Raw genomic sequence first — 27,864 nt, 5'->3', positions numbered from 1 at the left:
GCAATTAGTGTCATATTAAATTCACTGCTTTTAAATTTTAGGTTTGCTTCAACTTTGGGTGGGACGCTATGGTGGAGAGAAGTGAAATCAGATAATTAACTGCTCCAAACCAGTTTTGTAATTGCCAGGTATTAGGCTCATCTGAATCTCAATTGTCTAAATAATAGGGATTAATGCAGTGAGACATAGTGAAATCACTGAGTTTGGTGAGTAAGGAAATTCAGTGATCTGTAGAGGGAAGTCTCTTTCTTTTTTATTTTCCTTGCCAAGATGAAAAAGTTGAGTAAAAGAGTTCAGTTTAAAAAAAATCGAAGAGAAACATGTTTCTCTTCATAGCATAATTATAAGCTCATTAATCAATAATCTGCATTTTAAAGCTAATAGTTATCCAGACCACCTGGGCCACATGGAATGCTCATCTATGGCAAATAGGAATTATGGACACTTAACATGACCTGGATGAACTTATGTACTGGTTGGGTCACAAGCTGCAGAAACTTGAAATTTGAATTTTGGAACACGGGCAATGGCTGGAGTTACTTTGCAGTGCATTTGCGAGACTGAACGTTTTGTGAACAGGTTGAATAGAAGTAAGGAAGAAATTAAAACCTGCTAAAATCAGGGCTAAGCTACGTGAATATGCATAGTAACTACGATCAGTTATAGGGTAGATTGCCAAATGGAATTTGATGTTGTGATGCTAACAGAAATCTAGCTGAAGGAAAAGCTTGATTGGGGGCTGAATATTTATTCCCTTTTCAGGAAAGATAGAAAAGGTAGAAAATAAAGAGTGGAGCCTTGGTTAAGGAGAGCATACAGTACTGCAGAATGACGATGCCTCAGATGGTTCAAGAACAGAATCAATTTAGCTAGAGCTAAAGAACATGAAAGGTGCAATTACATTGCTCTATGGACCACAAAACATGAAGAGAAACAAACCTGCAAGGAAATTGGAGAGGTGCAAGCAAGCATGCCAGAGCAAAGGATGCCCTTGGAAACAGGACCATAACATGGTAAAATTTAAGATTCTGATTGAGGAGGAGGTCATTGGGTCAGAAACAGCTGTGTTAAGCTTAAATAAGGTTAGTTACAAAATAATTAAGACAGTCCTGAAGTGGACTGGAAAGGGAGTTTAGTTAGCGGGTTTTGAGAAGATTTGTAGTTGAGTAGCAAAAACAATTGAGGATAAATGGCAGACATTAAAAAAAATGTACATGGCTCACAGCTAAGGTATATTACAGTGAGGGAGAACAATTCGAGGAACCAACCGTGGTTAACCAGGGAAGTTCATGATAGCATCAAACAAAGAAAAAACATCAAATGTGGCAAAGATTAGTGGTATGCCAGGGGATTGGGAAGTTTTTTAAAAAGGAGAAAGTGAGGACTGCAGATACTGGAGATCAGAGCCAAAAATGTGTTGCTGGAAAAGCGCAGCAGGCCAGGCAGTGTCCAAGGAACAGGAGAATCAATGTTTCGGGAATTAATAAAAATGATCAAAAACATAACAAACAGGGAGAGAATAAACTTGCAAATTGCTGCTAAACTCCTTTCCCTGTCTACTCTAGCCAGGTCTGACCTCATTCCTTTGTAATTTCCCTTACTTAAGCTTACCACTGTTGTTTTCAACCCAACTCAGTCATTCTCAAACTGAATCTTATTTCTACCATGTTATGGTCGTTGTTTCCAAGGGGATCTTTTGTTCTGACATGCTTGCTTGCACATTTTAATTTCCTTGTAGATTTTTTAACACTAAATTTCCCCACTGGTTGGTGATCTGTAGATTACACTGGGCAATGTAATTTCAAGAGCTTTTTCAAATAAATAAAAAGGAAGAGAAAAGCCAAAGTGAAGATAGGTTCCTTAGAGAATGAGGCTGGGAAAATAACCAAGGGGAACCAGGAAAGCATGCAGGTACAGCAGGTAGTGAAGAAGGCTAATAGCATGCTGGCCTTCATAACAAGAGGGATTGAGTATAGAAGCAAAAAGGTGCTTCTGCAGCTGTACAGGGCCCTGGTGAGACCACACCTGGAGTACTGTGTGCAGTTCTGGTCTCCAAATTTGAGGAAAGACATTCTGGCTATTGAGGGAGTGCAGCGTAGGTTCACGAGGTCAATTCCTGGAATGGCAGGATTACCTTACACTGAAAGACTGGAGCGACTGGGCTTGTATACCCTTGAGTTTAGAAGACTGAGAGGGGATCTGATTGAGACGTATAAGATTATTAAAGGATTGGACACTCTGGAGGCAGGAAACTTGTTTCCGCTGATGGGTGAGTGCTGAACCAGAGGACACAGCTTAAAAATATGGAGTAGACCATTTAGGACAGAGATGAGGAGAAACTTCTTCACTCAGAGAGTGGTGGCTGTGTGGAATGCTCTTCCCCAGAGGGCAGTGGAGGCCCAGTCTCTGGATTCATTTAAGAAAGAGTTGGATAGAGCTCTCAAGGATAGTGGAATCAAGGGTTATGGAGATAAGGCAGGAACAGGATACTGATTGAGGATGATCAGCCATGATCATATTGAATGGTGGTGCAGGCTCGAAGGGCAGAATGGCCTACTCATGCACCTATTGTCTATATTGTAAATGACAGAGGATTGAACAAGTACTTTGCATTGGTCTTCTAAGCTGGAAATACCAATAAAATGCCAAAATTACTAAACAGTCAAGTGGCAAAATAGAGTCATAGATTCATACAGCACAGAAACAGACCCTTTGGGCCAACTCATCCATGCCAACAAGATATCCTAGACTTAACTTGTCACATTTCCCTGCATTTGGCCCAAATCCCATTAAACTTTCCCTATTCATGTACCTGTCCAAAAATCTTTCAAATGTTGTAATTGCGCCCGCCTCTACCACCTCCTCTGCAGTTCATTCCATACCCACATCACCCTCAATGAAAACGTTGCACCTTCAGATCCCTATTAAATCTTTCCCCTCTCACTTTTTCTTTAATTTTGTTGGAAAAAGTTTATTAAAAATTATAAAATTACCAAAATATGAAAATATAACATTATAACAACAAAAACAGCATCAATAAACAATAAACCAAATATTATACTATTCTACAAAAGAACTCGAAACTACATTCATTACACATCAATAAATAAATAAGTAAATAAATAATGTCACTCAGCATAACCAGACCACGGCTCTCAACCTTTGAGAGCATCAATTATTAAATTTTGAACAATTATTTGTTCAAAATTCTTCCTCTCAGGATAGTAGGCTTATTAAACCAAGCCATCATGGATAGACAATAGTCCTAATTAAAATGGACACATCTGCTTCCAAATAATTCAAGAACTGCTGCCATGTCTTATAAAAGTTATCCGTTTTCTGGTCCATCATGTTTGTAAGGAAGTCCAAAGGAATGTGTTCCATAATTAACTTATGTTACCCCAACAGACCCAGGGGGATTCTCAGACACACAGCACATTAGAATGTTCTTCCTTGCACAAAAAGTGAGGATGTTAAAAAGCTTTTTCCCATGTACATCTAAGGGAGATAAATTCAGCGAACCCAGGAGAAGAGAAACCAGCTCCACCTTGACTTCAGTCCCCAAGACCCCCTCTATTACTCCTGTCACAGTGCTCCAGTACGCACGGAGTCTGTAGCAGGACCACAAAGAATGAGTGAGGGTACCTGTTTTATTTTACACTTGGGGCATATTGAAGATTCTCCCTGCTTAAATTTTGCAAGACGATCTGGGGCCAGATGAGCTCTATGAAGAACCTTTAATTGCATGGCATGGGTCTTATTACATATCAAAATCATCTTCACATTGTCACAAATGTCCTCCCAAGTTTCCAGAGTGATCTCCATCCCAACTCTCTCTCTCTCCCAGACATCCCGCAATCACTTGATGTCACCTGAGGAACTTCAACAAATGATAGAGAGTACTCACTGAAAGACTACTCTTAGTCTGAAGCACCCTCTTTTCTGTATCAGATCTATAACCCTTAGCCAGAAGGATAGTCCCTACTTGTTAATCCATTCTCACGAGTTATTTGATCTAATTACATTAACGGTTCATCTTCAAACAGGTCACCCAAACAAGAGACTCCCCTATCCGCTCAAGATTTAAACCCGAGATCCATTGTCCCCGGCCAGAAACCTGGCATACCAAATATGGGAAAATGGAAAGATGTTTTAAACATATTATCCTCCATTGTCTCATTGCCCTCCACACTTTGACAATATTAACAACTATTGGATTATGGCAATGTTTTGCAACTGTCTTCATCTTGTCCAGGAGCAATAGGTTAATAACGGGACACTTTGCCTGGGAGTCTTCAATGTCCAACCATAACGATGCTGAGTCCCCACAGACCCAATTACTCACAAAAAGATAGAAGAGAGCTCAATTGATATCTTCTCATAGCAAGGAGATCCACTCCTCCCAACCCCTGGTGCAATTGCAATTTTGTAAGTTTGATAAGGGGTCGCTTATGGTGCCAAATAAAAAAATCTAAACCAATGTTTGTCGAGGAAAAAGCAAGGGAAGGATTTACAGAGGGTATAATAAGCGAGGAAGAACTTGCATCTTAATAAGAGCAACTCAACCTAGCCATGATATTGGAAGAGCCCCCCAACTTTGGAGGTCTTGTTTAATCTTGTCAAACAAATGAACAAAATTAGCCTTGAATAACTGACCAAAACTCGGGGTAACAGAGAGGCCCAAATAAAGAAAGCCTCCCTATGCCCACTCAAAGAAAAACCCACCTTCAACATCTGGTATTTTCCAAAGATAACCCCCCCCCCTCCTCCATAGGCATATACTCTGACTTTGAAAAAAATGATCTTGTAACCTGAGAAAAAGCCAAATTAATTAATTCATTGTATCAAATAGGGCACTGAAACTGCCAGGTTTGAGAGAAAAATGAGAACATCATCTGCATATAATGTGATCTTATGCACCTGCGACCCTACCTTTGGGGAAGCTATATTAGGGTCCCCATGAATGGTCTCTGCCAGCAGCTCAATCACCGATGTGAACAGCAACGGTGAGAGGGGACAGCCTTGCCGACGCCCTACCAATGTTAAAATCAACAGACCTTATACCATTAGTGAGAACCACCAGAGGATTACTGTAAAGGACCCTTATCCATCTAATAAATCACCCCAGGGTATAAAAAAGATACAGCCATTCCACCAAATGCCTTTTCCATGGAAAACACCAACCCTTGAACCGTTGCTGGCACATTTGAATCATGTTAAGCGGTCTTTTAACATTATTAGATGATCTATGGCTCTTCCAAATCTCGTCTGACCCTCCTTAACAATAGAGGGTAACACCCTTCTCAACCTCAATGCCAGCGTCTTAGACAAAATTTTAAAATCAGAGTTTAAAAATGAGATGTGTCTGTAAGAAGCACAGTCACAGAAGCAAGAAAGGGTCTTCCCTTTCTTGAGGATAAATGAGATATTAGCCTCTCTCAAGGATGGCGGGAGGCATTACTGACTATATGAACAATTATACATGTCAACCCTGACAGTATGTTTACAAATTCTTTACAAAACACACTAGGCAAGCCATCAGGGCCTGTTAACAGAGCACTAAGCAGAGATGCCTGTTCAGCAGACGCACCAGAAAGATCCAAGTTCCCAAAAAAAAAGACTCCATCTTATCCCATCTGTCCTCACAGCATTCAGACTGGTAAAGTTCAGAGAAAAACCTCTGAAATTTTTTTTAGCATCAGAAGAAAGAATCCCATTCTTATTCCTAATAGAAAGGATGGACTGGGAGGCATTCTTCTTCCTGGCCAGACATGCCAAATATTTACCTGGCCTATCACCACGCTCAAAAAGCCTCTGCTTCACAAAGGAAAGTTCCTTCCTTGCTGTGATCTGCTGCAGCTAAATCACCGATGGTCTACTGTAATTTGCCATCTCTACTGCCTTCAATCGAGCCTCAAGCAGACGCCGCTGCTATCCCTACTGTTGCTTCTGGCTGGCTGAATAGGAGATAATTATCCCTCTAGCACCAACTTTAGCAGTTTCAAATTCCCAAGAGAAGTATTCTACAAACTTGCTGTACTTGAGGATGAAGGAATCCATTTGCCTGTACTGTGAGCCCAGTGTGTCATCCTTAATCTTAACCACTGCTGCATGATCAGACATGGCAATATCCCCAATTGAACAGGATACCACCAACTCTAAAAAAAGCCACGGCAGTTAGGAAATAATCAATCCTTGTGTGACACTTATGAGGATTGGAAAAGAACATAAACTCTCTGCCTGTAGATTGGAGATGTCTAACAACCCCAGTTCCACACATAAATCACTGTTTAGATTGTGAAGAAAGCTTTGGGGGCCCCTTCTGCATTCTATCCAGCACAAGATCCATAAGGCAATTAAAGCTCCCCCCCCTCCACCCCCATAATATGCTGCAATGCCAAGGCCATCAGCTTAGATAAGTGTATCAGTCAAACATTTAAGTGGGTAGGCCAGCAGACCATAGACATTCAAAGTATCATGTTCCTCACCATGTATAAAGACCTTAAGAATAACAAACCGACCATTTTATCGTTAACACAATCCATTAAATTAGATCGAAGACCCTTCCAGACAAGTATGACCTCTCCTGTGCTCCTAGTGCTAAAAGAGGAGAAAAGCACCCGATCAAACCCACCCTGCTGTAAATTCAAGTGTTCCTTGTCATTAAGATGAGTCTCCTGCAACAGGGCAACATCCATCCTCTCCTTTCTAAGGCTCGACAACACCTTTTTTCTTTTTAACTGGCGAATGAATCCCTCTGATATTCCAGGTGCGCCATTCTTAAATGCTAACCATGATCCTTTACAATCACCTTTGACCTGCCAAGAGGAAGAATTCAACTTGCAGCACACTGAGCATACTCAAAATGAGACTCATAGAGTCTATTTAGCAAAAACTAAAGTAAATATAAACTACAAAACACAAAAGTCATTTAATGGGGGACACTACCCCCTTCCCACAGAGGACGCGCACATTTCCAACACAAACATCCATCCCCCCTTTCAACTCAAGCCACACCCCAAATCCAAGCAATGGAAGGAACCAAACCAAGGTCATTGTAAATACAATGGTATAGCAAAAACAGTGAGCACTCTGCCCACCCCCCACAATATATCTATACCACTCCAGCTCGGAGGGAACAAACACCAACAGCAACTCCTTTGGAAAAGAGTGAAAGTACAAGAAGTAAAAGCAAGAAAAAAAAACATACATTATTATCTATGTCCATAAATCTATCTGCATTATTTTAAAGTGTCCAAGAAGTTTTTCACTTGCTCCGAGGAATCAAACAATCGCGCAGTCTCCTTGTAAGTAATACGAAGCACTGCTGGGTATCTCATTGAATATTGAATACCAAGATCCTTGAACCTTCTCTTAACCACATCGAACGATTTCCTCTTATGATTCACTGCTGCAGAAAAGTCCTGTAAGAACATTATCTGAGTTCCCTGAAAGGTCAGGCCCTGCGGATCTCTCCCCAACCTTCTAGAAGTTTCCATTACTCTCTGCTTGTCCCTGTAGCCTTGAAATAGGATCAGAATTGGCAGGGGTGCTAACCCTGACCGGATCTGCACATCTCAAACCAGTGAGCTCTGTCAACTTTCACCCGGTCCGCCTTGGCATCCCAGCCAAGAAATTGCAGCAGCCAGTCTTCAAAAAAACTTGCTGGCTGCCCATCTTCTACTCCCTCCAGCAGCCCAAGGACCGGGATATTTTTCTTCCTACCTCTATTTTCCAGGTCATCGACTTGCTCAGTCAGGGCCTGAACCTGTTGCTCAAGGGCCTGGATCTGCCCCGCTAAGGATTCGACCTTAGTCTCCAATGCTGAAGTCTGCTGCTAAACCTCTTCAACTTGCTTCCTGAGTCCTTCCAACTCCTTCTCATGCTTTTGCAGCGTAGCCAGGATTGGCTTCAGCCGATTACGTGTCTCTTTCCTCATCTCCTGGATCCGCTGTAGGATCGCTCAGAGTTCCTCCATAATTTGCTGCTGAGCAGGCATTTCTTTCACAGCTGCCGAGGGAGCTGCAGTTGCAGTCACGGGCCCACCCAGCGTTTTCAGCGGGTGTCCCGAGTGTTGGAACTTGGCCGTTTGCTTCCCCCTAGTCATTCTCGCACACTCGAGAAAGGATTTAAATGGTAGTACAACCGTTTAACAGTATTTTTTTCCAAAAGAAACCAAGGTGGAGGTTAAAAATATTACTACCCTTTGTTGGGGTGCAAGAGCTCAGCAAGGCTGATCTATTCAGATTGCCACCATCTTGGATCCTCCTCCCTCTCATCTTAATCCTCCTCCCTCTCATCTTAATCCTATACTCTCTGGTTTTGGACTAACCTATCATTGGAAAAATAACTTGGAAAGAATAGGAAATAAAAATAATGATATCACCAGAGAGAAAAAAAAGAGTAAGTAAAACTGATTGGGCTAAAGACTGATAAGTCGCCAGGATCTAATGGTCCTGAAATTCTAAATTAACTCCACAGAGGCTGGTATCCCATCACCGAATCACCCTTTATTTATATGTGCAGAGTCCTTGACACTGATCCAGTTTCCTCAGACCAGTTCTGAGTGAACAGAACCCCTGACACATCTATTTATAGCTGTTAACTCTGGACTCCCTGATTGGACTAGATTAACAGCTCCAATCAGGAAACTCATTCAGTGAAGTCTACCTGGCTGACCTCCCCCTCGGAGTCCAAGGACAAACGCCAGTTCTTTACTTTTGTAGCTCCTCCTGGGGTGTTTTAGCACCAGGTCAGGTTGCTTCAACTTTGCCTCTAATATGGGCATACAACAGCTCACCTCTTGTGTTTGGAGCATCTCAGAAGAAATTCATTGTTCTTTTCAGGTGGGTAAAGGCATCAAGGTGGCAACATCCATCACGTCCATCTCAGATTCCTTGACAGAGAGAGAGAATCCATGGGTTCTGGAACAATCAGAAAGTCAGTTGAGGAGCCAGTCATGTTTTGCTCCTGCACCATTTGCAAGTTTGCAGCTTTCATATAGCCCATGTGCTTATACAGGACCATCACATCTCCATGAACTCCAATCACTGGCCCTGATCTCACACGAACTATCCCTCTTACCCATGCAGGGCCATTCCCGTGGTTCCGACACTAAACTTCGGTCCCTGAAGTAAACTGTCTCTCTTGCTTAGCAGACTCCAGCATTGTTGTTCCCTCCGCCCAAACCCTGTCTAGGTGCAGGAAGATCAGTTTTAACCTGGTGTGGAATCTTCTCCCCATTAGTAACTCTGCTGGATCTATCCCTGCAGTTGCGCAAGGGGTGATCCTATAATCAAATAGGAACCGGGACAGTTTAGTATCTAGGGAAGCTGTAGATTGTTTCTTTAGGTCTGCCTTCAAAGTTAGGACTGTTCTGTTTGGACTGTTCTTTCTGCCACACCATTGCATAACAGATGGTGTGGAGCTGTCCCTGTATGACGAATACCATTCGACTTTCGGAAATACTCAAATTCCCTGCTGGTAAACAATGGCCTATTGTCTGCGACCAAGACTTCAGGGAGTCAATGAATTGTAAAAGGTGCTCACAGTTTTTCTATCATCATCTTTGTGCTTGACGAATAACCTCTATGCACAACCAGCCACTTTGAGTGGACATCCACAATGACTAAGAACATTGAGCCCAAGAGAGAACCTGCATAGTAGATATGTAAATGAGTCCAGGATTTACCTAGGCATTCCCATGAATATGTGGGAGCTGCTGACGGTAATTTGTGGCTTTGTTGGCACTCTGGGCACTGCCCACTAACGCAGCTATGTCTGTATACAATTCTAGCCACCAGACATAACTTCTCGGCAACAACTTCAACTTGGAAACCCCTGAATTACCCTGGAGGAGTTCAGCCAAACTCTGGCGGCAATCTTTGCTCCGAACAATCACTCTTGCTCCCCATAACAACATGCCATCCTTTACTGTGATCTGGTCTCTCCTGGTCCAAAAACATTTTATAGAGGTTGATAAAATCATGAGGGGCATGGATAGGATAAAAAAACAAAGTCTCTTCCCTGGGGTGGGAACTAGAGAGCATAGGTTTATAAAGATATAAAAGAGACCCAAGGGGCAACTCTTTCACACAGATGGTGGTACATGTACGGAATGAGCTGCCAGAGGAAGTGGTGGAGACTGATACAATTGCAACATTTAAAAGGCATCTGGATGGGTATATGAATAGGAAGGGTTTGGAGCAATATGGGCCGAGTGCTGGCAGGTGGGACTAGATTGGATTGGGATATCTGGTCAGCATGGACAAGTTGGACCGAAGGGTCTGTTTCCATGCTGTACATCTCAATGACTTTATAATTCTGGATGTGACAGCCCTTTGGTTTCCCCCATCACCACCAGCTGTTTCAGTTTTGCCAGCACTAGGTCTTTTTATGCCCAAAATCTGATACAATATTGTCAGCTGTGACTGGAAGTATGTCCAGAAAATTTCATGATGTGGAGGTGTGGGTGTTGGACTGGGGTGGACAATGTCAAGTCACATGATTCCAGGTTATAGTCACAACCACCTGATGAAGGAGTGGCACTCTGAAAGCTAGTGCTTCCAATTAAACCTGTTGGACTATAACCTGGTGTTGTGTGATTTTTAACTTTGTACACCCCAGTCCAACACCGGCATCGCCAAATCAGGTTATAGTCCAACAGGTTTATTTGAAATCGCAAACTTTCAAAGCACTGACCCTCACTTCATCTGACAAAGTTTGATTATAACCTTGTGTGATGTGACTTTTGACCAGAAAGTTTAAAAGATGATGAACTGTTCTAGTGGCAGCACCACCTGTGGTGAACCTGCCAGTGGGAAGTCACTCAATGCATCTGCATTTGCTACTTGGAGTCCCAGATGGTGTTCCGACTTGTAATTATACACACCTAGTATTAGAACCCACTGCTGAATTTGGCTTGAAGCTATCTATGGCACTGCCTTGTTCTCTTTAAGTAGACCTAACAGGGGTTGTGGTCTGTTAGTATTACAAATTTATGTCAGTAAAGTTATTGGGGGATCTTCCTGACTCCATGTATGACTTTACATTGTCTCCTTCACACTGGGGAGACTGGACGCCTTCTTGCAGAGTGCTTTAGGGAACATCTCCAGGACACCCGCACCTCTCAACCCCGCCGCCCCATGACCAAACATTACAACTCCTCCTCCCACTCTGCGATGACATGCAGCCAAAAACCTGGCTGCATATGTTATTGGGCCACCTGTGAACGAATACTGCCCCGATGCTGTATGGGATCATATTGTGCTAACACCTTAAAGGATGATAGCTGTTTCTTCACTTCCCTGAAAGCTGCGACTTGTCTAAGCGACCATTTCCAATGCTGACCCTTTAAGAATTGATGCTAAAGTACCAGGATGGAGGCCACGTTATGGATGAACTTTCTCTAATAATTCACTAACCCAAGGAAAGAATTAAGTTCCGGTTCAGATGAGTTGCCCTCACTATCTTTCAATGAATGTTAGCTCTGTATTCCACGTAGGTCACTAGTTTTGCCTGGAACACACATTATTTCTTCTACGGTGTGCACCCTCTTGGGAGAAATGTCTAAGGACTATGTCCATGTTCTCTAAGTGCTCCTAACTGGTCTTTCCTGTTATTAGCAAGTCATCTAGATAAATGGCAATCTGGGCTAGACTTTGTAAAATGTCCTCCATCGTTTGCTGAAAAATTGCACAGGCTGACAATACCCTGCATGGCAGTCTTGTATTTTGCTACAAACTCTTATGGGTGTTAATTGTAGCATACTTCAAGGAAGCCTCACCTAAGCACAATTGCAAGTACGCATGGCTCATGTCCAGTTCATGAAGGGCAGACCCCTGCCAGCTTTGCATATAAATCCTCCATGCGAAGAACTTATCCAGCCACAAAAAGCAGTTTACCATTTGTTTAAAATCATCTGAACCAACCCATTTGGATTCACAATTGGTCCAACAGGTGCTATCCATTTTGCGAAGTAGACTGGTTTGATGAGTTCTTCGCTTTCCAGCCTTCTGATTTCTGCCTCTACTTTTGCCTGTAAGGCAAATGGCACTCGGCAGAACTTGCAGAATCATGGATTTGCTTCATGGTCAACATGTAAGGTGGCCTTGGCTTCTTTGAAAGTCCCTAGATCTTCCTGAAAAACGTCCAGGTATATAATTAGGATTCACTCAGGCAGCCATTATGTAATCGATAAATTCTGAGCCAATCCAGGTGAATCTTTCTCAACCAATTTCACCAGTCAAGCTTGGACCCGAGCCACTTACTACAATCAATGGGAATTGGACCAGCTATTTCTCGTGAGAGACCAGAACTGAAGTTGAACCATTAATCTGTAAAGGATTCCCACCTAATTTCTCAATCTAGCCAAGGTCTTGTGCAAACTTAAGGGTTGGAGCCCACAATGAATTTTGTTAAAGCTGGGTTCTGCAATCATGGAAATGGTCACACCAGTATCAACCTCCATTAGAACCAGGTGATCACGAACCAGATGTTTATTTTGATTTGCTCTGATTTGGATGTTGCTCAGCAATTTAATTATTCAAAATCAAATCAGAGTATGCACTCTCCTGGAACTGGCCTATGAATTCTCTTAACTTAGGCTGGGTGGGATTCTTTGAATGTCTCCAGTCTGCATACTGGCAGCAACTATAATGACTTGCTGGCCAGAACCTGCAGAAAGTTTTGACCATTTGGCTGAGGTTTGATTCGTTTTGGGTTTTTGCAATGAGCTGAGTTAAGAGTTTCTCTGTTTAGTATATGTCCTGAATGAGGCTATGCAATTTCCCTTAGTCAAGTGGTGTTCCCCAAGCTCAGTTGGACTGGCAAGAGTGTCCACTGCAACTCATATGCTCCACTTGCCACATTTTCCAAAGATAAAGCGAGTTGTAGTTCCTATTTGAAGTCCAGTTGGGCTTCAGCTAGTAGGCCCTTTCACATCGTTACATCATTAATCCCACTTGCCAAACAAACACAGTCTCTCAGCATCTCATTAAGGGTTAAACCAAAGTTACATGCCTTTGCCAGTCGTCTTAAACTAGTCAGGAACCCTGATGTGGATTTCTTTGGTTCTTGAAATACTGAGTAAAATCAATAGGATCTTGGAATTAGAGGAGGCTTAGGGCCGCAATATCCCTTAACTAAATCCATAAACTCTTCAAAGGTTTTAGTATCTGTTGCCTCAGTGAAAGTTAGATTCCTAGTAACTGAAAAAGCTGGAGACCCACAAGCTATCAGGAGAATTATTCATTGCTTTTCATCCGTCCCCAATGTCATTTGCCCAGCAAAAAAAAGCATTCTTTCCAAACACGAGGCACAGTCTTCGACAGCAGGATCGAACAAGTCAAGCTTCCCAAATAATGGCATGATGCCAGAAACGCTTAACCAAACTCAAGGTGATTATTGTGAGTGTATTTCTTCAGGACTATGCTTTCCTCCCTTCGCCATTGAAGTCACTCCACAGAGATTGGCATCCTGTCACCAAGTCACCATTTATTTATATATGTGGAGAGTCCTTGACCTTGATCCCTCTTAGAGTTAACAGAACCTATGACACTCCTGTTTATGTATGTTAGCCAGGGTCTCGGAATTGACCAGATTAACAGCCCAGTCAGGGAACTCATATTCTATGAGATCTACCTAGTTGACCTCATCACAATCACGACACATCGTAGGATATTAAAGGAAGTAGCTGCAGAGATATCTGGATACCCTGGTCACAATCTCCCAAGAATCCTTCTGGAAAAGACCAGAAGACTGGAAAACTGCCAACGTAGCGACTTTATTTGAAAGAGAGACAGAAAAAATAGATAACTATTGGCCCCGTTAGCTTAATGTCTATTCTTGGTAAAATGTTAGATTTGATAGATGTTTCCAAAATTATTACAGGCCTGGGCAGAGCAGAAAGGAATATACTGCTCTCACTCATTAAAGGATCAAAAACAAGAGCGGACAGAGTTTTTGAAGGGGGTACAGATTTAAAATGATTTGTGAAAATAGTAAGTGCAACATGAGGGAAAAAAACAACTATCATAACTAGTAGTTCAGGACTAGAGTGCACTGGCTGGAATATTTGGTGGAGATAGATTCATTTGAGTCATTCAAGAATATTTCACGTGTGTTTAATAGAAATGTGCAAGGTTATGGGGAAAGCGTCAGATAATGGCCACTAAGTCATGATGCTCATTTAGAAAACATGGTGAGATGAATGGACTTCTGTACCATTACAGTTATGTAATTTTACAGAAAGCAAATAGAGAAGAATCATTTCCAATAATTATTTATTTAGAAAGAATTAGATAAAGAATGTTGTGAAAAGAACAAAGATGAAAAGTTTACTTTATACGCAGAGGACTGTATGGACATGAAATATCCTACAGGAAACAGCAGAGGAAACAGAACCGAAAGCAAATTTCATAAGACAAACAACTAAACATTTGATCAATTTTTTAAAAGATGTATAATGGCAATTAACTCATTAAAATTAAATTTGTTCTTCCACTATTTTAAAGGAGACATTAAACCATGCCAAGACTTATAAAATAGCTGGAATGGAAATTCTTTAGAACATATATCGACACTTTCAAATACTTACTGCTTTGGAGAGCAATGTCAAGTACACTTATTTTTAAAACTTAACCAACATCAATGCAAACATCTTCATAAGTAGTACTCAACATTTACTAAAATTATTGATCTCTTTATATGTTTATAAGTAATTTATTGAAAGTCCCACATTTATAGTTGACTGCAAAAGCATTCCTGCGAAGCCAGCCTCCTGTATTGTACAGGGTCCCACCATGTGAAACTTCACTGGACCTCTCATTTTTGCAAAAACAACATTAAAAGGCTGACCAGGAAGTGCGCACAGATGAACTAAAATTAAGCCTAAAAAGACCAAAAAGTGATAGAGACCTTTGAGAGTACAAAAGGGTTGATGGGGTGGACACACAGAAATGGGAGTGATGAAAACTAGAAGCCATAAATAAAAGGTGTTCATGGATAAAGCCATTAGGGAATTCAAAATCAACTCTGCCTAGAGGGTGGCTAGATCATGAAAATGGTTGAGACAAATGGCATGGATGCATTTATGAAGAATTTAGATCTACACATGAAGGAGAAAAAAAATAGAAGGCTATATTAGATTAGATTAGATTAGATTACTTACAGTGTGGAAACAGGCCCTTCGGCCCAACAAGTCCACACCGCCCCGCCGAAGCGTAACCCACCCATACCCCTACATCTACATTTACCCCTTACCTAACACTATGGGCAATTTAGCATGGCCAATTCACCTGGATAAGGGGTACATATGCAGTATCAATACTAGCATGGACCAGCTGGTACAAATGGCTGTTTCTATGCTGTTTTCTATGTCATTTTACGAAGCCTGCATATTAGGTGGTGATAAGACACCTACAGGCCTGACTATAGGATTTTCTATCTAGAATTTAATAAATCAAAACATTTAGCCATAATGCATTATAACAGAGATCAGAGCTGAAAAGTTTGAAAGAGATTAAAGGTCTTAGCTATTGTGGAAGTTAAGAGATAGAGAGGAATAAGGCTATGCAGGGAATTTAAACAGAATGATCATAATCGGCATTAGGGAACCAGAGATAATATATGCTACCAAAGATTAGTCATGGGCAACCAGCATCTGGAGCACCAAAGGGAAGGGCAAAAGAAATGTCAAAGAACTTGAAGATCATGGGAGCTGAAGGATGGGAGAATATTCAGGAGAACATTGTATTGTTGAATCACAGAAGAAAAAGCAAAGGAAGAAGCTTTCAACAGAACCATAACTTATATGCCCTCAAATACAAAATGTTTATGTGTTCTTTACAAACATGTGAGGTGAGAGCAGAAGTAGGCCATCTGGTTTCTTGAGCTTGCTCTGCCATTTAATAACATCATGTTGATCTCATTCTAACCTCAACTCCACCATTCCCACCTATGCCCAATGACATTTCACTGTCTTGCTTACCAAGAATCTATACACCTCTGTTTTAAGTATTCAAAGAATGTTTCAAACATCTGTTGAGGATGTGAGTTCCAAAGACTCTCCACAATCTAACAGAAACAAATGTCTGCTCATCTATTCTAAATGGGTTAACCCTATTTATTTAAATAGCGACTCCTTAATTTAGATTCTCCCACAAGAAGAAACATCCTTTGCACTGCCATCCTGTCAGGTTTCCTCAGGATCTTATATCACCTTTTACTCTTCTAAACTATAGTGGATACAAGCCTAGACGGTACAACATAAAATAATTTGCTCATTCCAATTTTTTTCTTTTTTTTAAACAAAGTATTTAATATAGTATCTGGCAGCATAATTATTTTCTAAACAAAGGAACTTCCTCAGGACCTGTCCCTGTCTTGCATAATAATTGTGGCAGAAAATAAGCAGAACTCCTCCCCTCTTACAGGAATGGCAGAAATAACATAGGGACAAAGAATGAGGAGTAACCATTATTTTTAACTTTCTCCACTATTTAATGTTCCCTTGGTGCACTCACTTAGAATCACAGGAACCTGGTTTCAAATCTCACTCCATGGAAACAGAAGCATATTTGATTTACTACCCTGATCAGAACAAAGAACAAAGTATAAAGAAACTTTACAGCTCAAGGACAGGCACTTTGGCTCTCCAAGTCTGAGCCAATCCAAATCCACTGTCTAAACCTGTTGACCAATTCCTAATCATCTGTATTGCCCTGCTTCCCACCTACTCATGCATCTGTCCAGATGCATCTTAAATGAATCTACCGTGCCTGCCTCTACTATCTCTGCTGGCAACACGTTCCAGACACCTACCACCCTCTGTGTGAAGTGCTTGCCACGTGTATCCCCCTTAAACTTGTCACCTCTCCCCTTGAAAGCGTGACCTTTTGTTGAATCCTTCACCCTGGGAAAAACCTTATCTCTATCTACCATGTCTATCCTCTTCATGATTTTGTAGACCTCAGTCAGGTTCCCCCCCATCTCCTTTTTTCTAATGAAAACAATCCAAACCTACTCAACCTGTCATCATAGCTAGCACCTTCCATGCCAGGCAACATCCTCGTAAACTTTCTCTGCACCCTCTCCAAAGAGTCCACATCCTTTTTGGTAATGTGGCGACTAGAACTGTACACAGTATTCTAAATGTGGCCAAATTAATGTCTTGTACAATTTTAACATGGCCTGCCAGCTCTTATATTCAATACCCTGTCCGATGAAGGCAAGCATACCATATGCCTTCTTGACCACTCTATCCACCTGTGCAGCAACCTTCAGGGTACAATGGACCTAAACGCTCAGATCTCTTTGCTTATCAACTTTTCCCAAGGCTCTTCCGTTTACTGTATAATTCACTCTAGAATTAGACTTCCCAAAATGCATCACCTCACATTTGCCTGGATTGAACTCCATCTGCTACTTCTCCGCCCAACTCTCCAGTCTACCTATATTCTCCTGTATTCTTTGGCAGTCCCCTATGCTTTCTGCTATTCCACCAATCTTCATGTCATCTGCAAACTTGCTGATCATACCAACAGTGCCCTCTTCCAGATCACTTATGTATATCACAAACAACAGTGGCCCCAATACTGACCCCTGTGGAACACCACTGGTCACCTTTCTCCATTTCGAGAAACTCCCTTCAACTACTACTCTCTGTCTCCTGTTCCTCAACCAGTTTTTTATCCACCTAGCTAGAACACCCTGCACACCAGGTGACTTCACTTTCTCCATTAGTTTACCATGGGGACCCTTATCAAATGCCTTACTAAAGTCCATGTATAAGACATCTACAGCCCTTCCTTCATTTATCAACTTGGTCACTTCCTCAAAGAATTCTATTAAGTTGGTAAGGCACGATCTCCCCCGCACAAAACTATGTTGCCTATTACTGATAAGCCCATTCTTTTCCAAATATAAATAGATTGTATCCCTCAGTACCTTCTCCAACAACTTTACCACCACTGAGTCAGGTTCACTGGTCTGTAGTTACAAAGACTATCCCTACTACCCTTCTTGTACAGGGGGACAACATGAGCAACCCTCCAGACCTCCAGCACCTCACCTGTGTTTCAGGATGCTACAAAGATATCTGTCAGGGCCTCAGCTATTTCCTCTCTCACCTCCCTCAGCAACCTGGGACAGATTCCATCTGGTCCTGGGGATTTGTCCACCTTCATAATCTCTAGCCTACCCAACACATCTTCCCTACTTATGTCAACGTGATCCAGAATAAACAAACTTTCTATCTCTAATCTCAACATTCATCATGTCCCTCTCCTCAGTGAACACTAATGCAAAGTAAGCATTCAGAATCTCACCCATTTTCTCAGGTTCAACACACAGCCTTCCTTGCTTATCCTTTAGTGGACCGATCCTTTCTCTAGTTACCCGCTTGCTTCTTATAGAAGAATAAAAGGCTTTGGGATTCTCCTTAATTCTGCTCTCTAAAGCGATTTCATGACCCCTTTTAGCAGGCTTGATTCCTCGTTTAAGACTGGTCCTACTCTCCGATATTCCTCCAGGGCTTGTTCTTTCTTAGCTGCCAGGATCTTATGTAAGCTTCTCCTTTCCTCTTGGCTAGTCGTACAATTTCTCCAGTCATCCACGGTTCACGAATTTTGCCTTTACTATTCTTTGCTTTCAATGGGACATGCCTATCCTCCACTATCTTTAACCTATCTTTGAAAGCCTCCCACATCTCAAATGTGGACTTCCCTTCAAATAGCTGTATCCAATCCACATTTCCCAGTTCCTGCTTAATTTTGATATAATTGGCCTTGGCCCAGTTTAGTACTCTTCCCTTAGGACCACTCTCATTCTTTGTCTACAAGTATTCTAAAACTTACAGAATTATGGTCACTGTTCCCAAAGAAATCCCCCACCACAACTTCTACCACCTGGCCTGGCTGATTCCCCAATACCAAGTCCAACATGGCCCCTTCCCTCATTAGACTATTGAAATACTGCTCTAGAAAACTCGCCTGGACGCTTCTTACAAATTCTGCTCCATCCAGACCTCTGACACTAAGTGTATCCCAGTCAATGTTGGGAAAATTAAAATCTCCCATCACCACCACCCTATTGCCTCTACACCTTTCCATAATCTGTTTACCTTTTTGTTCTTCTAACTCACACTCACTGTTGGGAGGCCTGCAATATAGCCCCAACAATGTAACTGCACTCTTCTTATTTCACAGCTCCACCCATAATGCCTCACAACACAAGACCTCCTCCATAGTGTCCTTCTTTAGCACAGTCGTGATATCATCCCTGACCAGCAGTGCAACTCCTTCCCCCCCCTCCTTTTACTTCCCTCCCTGTCCTGTCTGACGTGTCTGATCAGATGGGCAGCCAGCATTGTTATGTTGTTGTAATTTGGTTGCACCAATGAGAGATCTGAAACATCCTGGCAGATGGGCCATCTTGGGTTTGGGCCTGAAATTGGTCAGGAATGTGGTAAGTTGGCTGGTTCCTTCTCTAAGCTGTCCAAATTTAGCGTCTTGTTAGGCTGAATGCATGGGGTTGGGGAAAAGGTAATGGGCTACAGCATCATTTTAATTTCTGGGGACTACACAGTGGTAAAGGTGAAATAATTTCTACTTGTTGAAAACTGTTTGCAGTGATTCTTTTAAGGATCACCTGAACAGGACACTACAAGCCAACTAGCAATGGCCAAAAGTCCTGCCTATGTGTCCACTCATTCCAAGTCTTAGTCTGATAATCCTTCTCTGACCTGGTGATTAATGTCAATTATTGTTACGAAACAGTTCTTCAACTTTGGTGATATAGTCTTGGTCCATTTACCTTTACATATAGATGAAACTTGCAGACTACCCACCAAATCCCTTATATCCTTGGACCTACTACTGATTAAATGTTTAACTCAATGAATCACAGGCACGATTAAAGGAGCAGGGTAAATGCTGGATACACTGCGATGTGAGATTCAACTCCTAAATCTTCAAAGTCTCAGCAACATGGCAAACCTAAAATTAGGTTAGTAACATATTACTAATCACTTAATTAAATGAGTACAGTTGCAAGAACACCCAAGAAGCCTGACATCATCCAGGGCAAAATATTGCATTTTATCAGCACTCTTCCCATAATATTCACTCCGGCACCACTGGTGCTCTGTGACTGCTCGATGATGATGATTCACTGTAGCAATTCATAAGATTACTTCAGAAACCTGTTCCCAGTAATCTCTATCAGAAAAGAAAGCAAGCAAAAGTGAAAACAGAAGTAAACCATTCAGCCCTTTGATCTTGTTTTGCTAATCTTGATAAGGTATCACATCAGATGCTACTGCAGAAAATAAACATTCATGGTTTGGGGATAACATATTGACATGGATAGAAGATTGGCTGGCTAACAGGCAGCAGAGGGTAGGAATGAATGGATCTTTTTCAGACTGGCAGACCATCAAAAATGCTGTGCCTTATGGATCAGTACTGGGACCTCAACTCTTGACAATTTATATAAATTATTTGGTTGAAGAAATTGAGGTATGGTTGCTCGATTTGCTGATGACATAAAGTTTAGTAGGAAAGTTAGTTGTGGAGAGAATAAAAGGAGTATATAAAGAGATATAAATAGGTTAATTGAGTGGGCAAAGATCTGGCAAATGGAGTATAATGTGGGAAAATATAAAATTATTCATTTTGACTGAAGAATAAAAAGGAACAATATTATCTAAATGGTGATTGGTTGCAGATCTCTGAGATGCAGAGAGATCGGGATATCTTGGTGCATGAATCACAGAAAGTCAGTATGCAGGTATAGCAAATAATCAGGAAAGCTAATAGAATATTCAAGTTTTATTGCAAGGAGCATTGAACACAAGAGTTGGGAGGGTGTGCTTCACTTAAACATAGCATTGGTGAGACTGTATCTAGGGCACCATACTTACAGAAGGACGTTAGTGCATTGCAAGTAGCTCAGAAGGCTTACTAACTAGGAATGACCAGAACTTAAGTGTATGGTAAAATAGGGCAAAGTCAGTGTGGTTTTATCGAGGGGAGGTCACGCCTGACAAATCTGCTAGAATTCTTTGAGGAAGGAGCAGGTTTGACAAGGAGAGCCAATGGATGTGATCTACCTGAACTTCAAGAAGGCCTTTGAGACCTTGAGGCTACTGAGTAAAAGTCCATGGCGTTAGAGGCAAGTTACTAGCATGGACAGAAGCTTGGCTGTCTGACAAAAAGCAGAGAGTGGGGGTAAAAGGCTCAGAATGGCAGCTGGTGACAAATGGTGTTCCGCAAGGCTCAATGTTGGGACCACAACTTTTCACTTTATACATTAACGATGTGAATTAAAGAACTGAAGGCATTCTGTCTAGATTTACAGACGATACAAAGATAGGTAGAGGGACAGATAGCCTTGAGGAGGCAGGGAGGCTGTAGAAAGATCTGGACAGGTTGGGAGAGTGGGCAAAGAAGTGGTAGATTAGAGTACAACGTGGGGAAGTGTGAGGTCATCCACTTTGGTAGGACAGAGGCATGGACTATTTTCTAAATGGGGAGAAAATTCAAAAGTCTGAAGTGCAAAGAGACCTGGGAGTTCTAATCCAGGATTCTCTCAAAGGTGAATTTGCAGGTTGAGTCAGTAGTTAGGAAGGCAAATGCAGCATTTATTTTGAGAGGACTTGAATATAAAAGCAGGGATGTACTTCTGAGGCTCTATAAGGCTCTGGTCAGATCAGGTTTGGAGTGTTGTCTGCAATTTTGAGCCCCATATCTCAGGAAGGATGTACTGGCACAGGAGCATGTTCAGAGGGGGTTCACGAGAATGGTCCTGGGAATGAAATGTGTAACATATGAGGAACGTTTGAGGACTCTGGGTCTATACTCAATGGAGTTTAGAAAGGGGAGGGGGGATCTAATCGAAGCCTACAGAATACTGAATGGCCTGGACAGAGTAGATGTTGGGAAGATGTTTCCATTGGTAGGAGAGACTAGGAACCGAGGGCACAGTCTTAGAGTAAAGAGAAGACCTTTTAAAACGGAGATAAGAAGAAACTTCTTCAGTCAGACAGTGGTGAATCTATGGAATTCATTATCACAGAAGGCTGTGGAGGCCAGGTCACTGAGTATATTTAAGACTGATAGATACGTTCTAGAGTATCAAGGGGATCAAGAGTTACGGGGAGAAAGCAGGAGAATGGGTTTGAGAAACTTACTCACTCTTAACAACTTCTCCTTCCAATCCCCCCACTTCCTCCAAACCAAAGGAGTAGTCACCTGCCTCTTTGTCGGATATGTGGAACAGTCCATCTTCCGCAGCTATACTGGCATCACACTCCACCACGTCGATGATTGTATCGGCACTACTTTGTGCTCCCATGAGGAGGTTGAACAGTTCATCCACTTTACTAACACCTTCTACCCCGACCTCAAATTTACCTGGACTATCTCAGACTCCTCCCTCCCCTTCCTAGAACTCTCCATTTCTATCTCAGGCGACCGACTCAATACAGACATTTACTACAAATCGACCCTAATCTCCATAGCTATCTAGATTACACCTCCTCCCACCCTGCCCCCTGTAAAAACACCATCCCATATTCCAAATTCCACTACCGAACAACCCAAATGGCCTCCTTCTTCAAAGACCGCAATTTCCCCTCCGACATGGTCAATGATGCTCTCCACCACATCTCCTCCACTTCCTGCACCTCCGCCCTTGAACCCCGCCCCTCCAATCGCCACAGGACAGAACCCCACTGGTCCTCACCTTCCACTCTACCAACCTCCGTATACATCGTATCATCCTCGTACCATTTCCGCCACCTCCAAACAGACCCCACCACCAGGGATATATTTCCCTCCCCACCCCTATCAGCATTCCGGAGAGACCACTCCCTCCACAACTCCCTTGTCAGGTCCACTCCCCCCACCAACCCAACCTCCACTCCCGGCACCTTCCCCTGCAACCGCAAGAAGTGCAAAACTTGTGCCCACAGCTCCCCCCTCACCTCCCTCCAAGGCCCCAATGGATCCTTCCATATCCGTCACAAATTCACCTGCACCTCCACACACATCATTTACTGCATCAGCTGCACCCGATGTGGCCTCCCCTACATTGGGGAGACAGGCCGCCTACTTGCAGAATGTTTCAGGGAACACCTCTGGGAGACCTGCACCAACCAACCCAACCACCCTGTGGATGAACGCTTTAACTCCCCCTTGCACTCCTCCATCGCCAGACCCTGACCACACGATGCCTGGAAGAAGAGCGCCTCATCTTCCACCTAGGATGAATATAGATTTCTCCAGCTTCCTCATTTCCCCTCCCCCCACCTTATCTCAGTCCCAACCCCCAGATTCAGCACCGCCCTCTTGACCTGCAATCTTCTTCCCGATCTCTCCGCCCCCACCCCCTCTCCAGCCTATCACCCTCCCCCTCACCTCCTTCCACCTATCATATTCCCAGCGCCCCTCCCCCAAATTCCCTCCCCCCTACCCTTTATCTTAGCCCGCTTGGCACACCAGCCTCATTCCCGAAGAAGGGCTTATGCCCAAAACGTCGATTCTCCTGCTCCTCGGATGCTGCCTGGCCTGCTGTGTTTTTCCAGTACCACATTTTTCAACTCTGGTCTCCAGCATCTGCAGTCCTCACTTTCTCCTGAGAAACTTACCAGCCATGATTGAATGGCGGAGCAGATTCAACGGGCTGAACGGCCTAATTTCTGCTCCTAAGTCTTATGGTATAATGCCTTATAAGGAAAGGCTAGGTAGGCTGGCTGCATCCTCTAGAGTTTAGGTGACTTAATTGAAACTTACAAGATTCTGACAAGATTTGACTGTGTGGATAGCAAAAGGATGTTTCCTATTGTGGGAGAATCTAGAACCTGGGGCCATAGTTTAAAGGTAAGGGTTGTCCATTTAAGACAAGCCGTGCATAGACCCTTGGTACACAAGCACCCAAGTGTCATTGCATACTGAGGTTCTACCTGTCCCCAGTGTGCAAAGGATGGGGCTGGCTTTGTCACAAAACACTCCAAGCAGTTGGACTGTTCTGTATCAAAAAATTGTAAAGAAAAACACCTTTGACCTCAGGTCCATCAGGACATTGTTAGCATGTAACATCCTTGAGACCCTGCAGGAAAAGGAGAGGGTGGATCCTATCACGTTGTTTCCTGAGCAGACTGTCAAAATGATTTATCAGAATGCCTCATCACCCAGAAGTTTCAATCAAGCAGTTCCATGATGTAGGACTCTGTGCTGTATAGGTTGTTCCCTGGGATGCACACTGAGACAAACATCGACTGTGCCTGGTAGACCATCAACTCAATGAAAGACACTCTTTCAATCTGCCCAAAACCTTTTTGTCTTTCAGTGTAAAGAGATGACTTTAACTGAAAGTGCAGAGTGGCATATTCCAAGGTCAGGGCTGCATGCTGAGGGCCTCATTAAAGCTTGAGGCAACTGCCATCAAACCACAGCAGAAAAAGACTAAGGTCTTTCTGTCAAAGTATAAAGAGAGTCCTTTCAGTTATCAGACTCTCTTGGTGCCTCGAAATGAATACAGATAGTTTCCTGCCTCAATAGGAAATGCATCTTTTTGCAACTGTTGAGAAGTTCTGAGAAATGTTAAACTTCTAATGTTCTGTTTGGTTTTTCTCTCTGCACGGAGTGTACATATGTGACTTACAACCTTAAGTCTGTACTTAATTTTTTATGATTAAAGCATATTCAAATATTTTAAAACCGGTCTTTTGTAAGAACTGCAGGCTATAAAGCCTTCGGACAACAGACTGTAAGTAAACTAAATTCTGCAACCTTGCAGTGTGGCAGACTACCCTACAAAAGATGCCCAAAATACTGCCTCATGCACAAAACAGTGAACATAACTAACACCAAGGAGTCCTGCAATTCTCCACTCACTAAGCCTTCACAGTGCAGACTACAGAAGGGCATAGATGAAGGGAAACAATGAGGCAGCACAATACCAAATGCCAGAACCATCTCTGGAACATTCCACTCTGTAGCAGATGGAAAGTATGTTGCTCTTTAGATAAGTACTAACAAAGGCAGCATCTCACACATTTGACTCTGTATCTTACAAAGAACATACATTGTGAATTGGGAGGAATGAAAATATATTGAGGGCATCTCAGATTGGTACATGGAATATTAAAAAAGAAGAAAATGCCCTAGGTATAATTAGTCCTTTTCAATTTGAAATGTTTTGCCCTGACAGGGAATACACTTTGCAAATATAGCAAAATTTGTTTTAACCGGCACCTTATCCAGCGGCAACCTTGATAAACCTTCAAAAGTTATATACCTCAAATGCTGTGATGTTCAAGTATTTATGCTGTAAATTGGTGTGTATTCACCCTGCATTACATTTCTATTACTTAAAGTGTGTTTTTAAATGCATTGATGTTTTTACATACATATTTTGAGGGATGTTGATGAATCCAAGCTTCACTTGGTCAGAGTTTACTGCAGTTTTATGTACCTCTTGATTATCTGGAATATTTGATCAACCAGCATATTTATGAGGCCTGGCTAGCTCAGTTGGTAGAGCAGGAGATTCTTAATCTCAGGGTCATGGATTCAAGCCCCACGGTGGCTGATGCACTACTTTTTGGGGTGGCATAGTGGCTCAGTGATTAGCACTGCTGCCTCACAGTGCCAGGGACCTGGGTTCAATTCTGGCCTTGGACGGCTGTCTGTGTGTAGTTTGCACATTCTCTCCATGTCTGCGTGGGTTTCCTCCGGGTGCTCTGGTTTCCTCCCACAGTCCAAAGATGTGTAGATTAGGTGAATTGGCCATGCTAAATTGCCCATAGTATTGAGGGATGTGTAGGTTAGGTGCTATAGTTAGGGGTAAATGTAGAGTACTAGGGTAAGGGGTCTGGGTGGGTTACTCTTCAGAGGGTCGGTGTGGATTTTTTGGGCAGAATAGCCTGCTTCCACACTGTAGGGTTTCTATTAAAAAAAAGCATAGTCTTTACTGTATATTGATAAGCTACCCAAACAACAGTGAGTTTCTTTTTATTCATTGGATGAGAGCCTAGCTGGCTAGACCAGCATTTACTGCCCATCCCAATTGCCCAGAAGGCAGTTAAGAGTCAACAATATTGCTATGGGTCAGGAATCACATGTAGGCCAGACCAGGTAAGGATGGCAATTTCCTTCCCTAAAGAACATTAGTGAACCAGATGGGTTTTTCCTGACAATCAACAATGGATTCATGATCATCATTATTCTTCAGATATTTTTAAATTGAATTCAGATTCCACCATTTGCTGTAATAAGATTCCCTGCATCCCCAGAACATTGCTGAGTTTCTTGATTAACAGTCCTGCGATAACACCACCATCACCTCCCTTTGAATGAAAAGACAACCTTGGGAAACAGTAATCACAGAATGAGGAAGTTCAACAAATTCAAACATTCAACAATTCAAAAATACTGAAAACTAATGCTAACTGCAAGTAAACAGGAGAACTTGTTCAACAATACTTCAGTGAGCACAAATAGCATTCCATAGTACGGTATACATACGGTATAGAGGTTGGTTTTACACTCTGGATAAAATAAGTCACAAATATATCTTCAGGAAATTATGGTTAGACAAAATAAAGAAACAGAAAATGGATGAATAAATGAGGAGGAGAAATGAATTTTATGAATCCTGCAGGGAGGAAGGTGAAGCAGCTCTCTGACATGTAGGTATAAAATATTTTCATTCACAAGGAAGTTGTGATGATCCAAATTCAGATAATCTTAACATAATCAGAGTTTCAGTTTATCATCCATTCCCACCAGCAAAATAGAAAATCTAAGAGAAGGATGCCGGTGATAAGATGAAATTCTTTACTGGTAACTCTGGATTAGTTGAACTCGTGCACGCTTGTTCATAATTAACGTCAACCTACAGCAATGGAGTTAAGCCACATTAAGTGTATAAAATCATGGGCAAGCTTGCAGCAACGGCTGCAGAATATTCTTAACTACCTTCAGAATGAGTATGCACCAAAAAAAAATTTTAACATAGATGAAACTGGACTGATTACTGACTTTTACCAGTATGTTCTTCAATCTTTAAAAATGAAATGTGTACTGGTAGAAAGTGAAGCAAGGAATATAGCAAAGCTGTAGATGGCATTGAGAAGCTGCTGTTTCTTGTAATAGGAAAGTTCAAGACACCATTGTTGCTCTGTAAATGTCATGATACTACCCACACAGCATGAAGCTAACAAAACCACCTCTAGCATTTTTGACAATCACCCTGATGAATGAAAGGCTGGAGAGATGCTATAAGATCTTACATCACAGCACAGGATCACAGAAAACATGTTTGAGTGTACTGACATGATAGACCAATCTGAAATTAGCACATTAAGTCAAAAAAGATTACTGAATTTTGACAGAGCTAACTCCCAATGTTTTTCAAAGCCATTGTGAGGTATGACTGCCTCACCAATTTCTTTTGGGTATGTTTTAACACAGTGCTTGTTTGTTGGCAAATCAGGCGAAAGAGGGGCTTTTGTTGACTATCTCAAAGCTCCACTTAAATTTATGGGCAGGCCACGTGCCATTTCATTTATGATTTTATTGTATAAAAATATGATCTTACAGCACAATGAGGCAAAAGCGAACGAGTTTAAAATAGTTATTACAATAATTGATTACATCCTCCACATAATAGAGGGAAATGTATGAAAACCTGAATCTCTCAAAACAACAATTGTCAGCAACTGTCCCTCAAATTGAGAATTATTCAGGTTCTCAAGTTTTTGCCACAGGGCTTAATGTGATTGAGCAGGTGATTCTCAGCCCACAGATGTTTGATCACATGGTATGATATTTTCCACCAGGTAGTGGGATCTATAATGCA

The 27,864-nt window shown here is 42.1% G+C and overlaps 1 protein-coding gene across 2 annotated transcripts in view; it reads right to left on the bottom strand.

Annotated features, from left to right (window-relative positions):
• The window catches only part of LOC140465026 (uncharacterized), a 50,758-nt gene that overhangs the window by 11,434 nt on the left and 11,460 nt on the right, over nt 1-27,864 (bottom strand). The window contains exon 1 of one of the 2 annotated variants that reach the window (XR_011955047.1): nt 8,801-8,918. The gene's annotated coding sequence lies outside the window, so the exon portion shown is untranslated. Of the gene's footprint in view, nt 1-8,800; nt 8,925-27,864 lie in introns of those variants that run through there. The other variant, XM_072560820.1, reaches the window with a different exon arrangement.

This window comes from Chiloscyllium punctatum, chromosome 41 (genome assembly GCF_047496795.1).
Source record: "Chiloscyllium punctatum isolate Juve2018m chromosome 41, sChiPun1.3, whole genome shotgun sequence".
NCBI classification, from domain to species: domain Eukaryota; kingdom Metazoa; phylum Chordata; class Chondrichthyes; order Orectolobiformes; family Hemiscylliidae; genus Chiloscyllium; species Chiloscyllium punctatum.
This window is presented reverse-complemented; position numbering and strand designations above follow the sequence as displayed.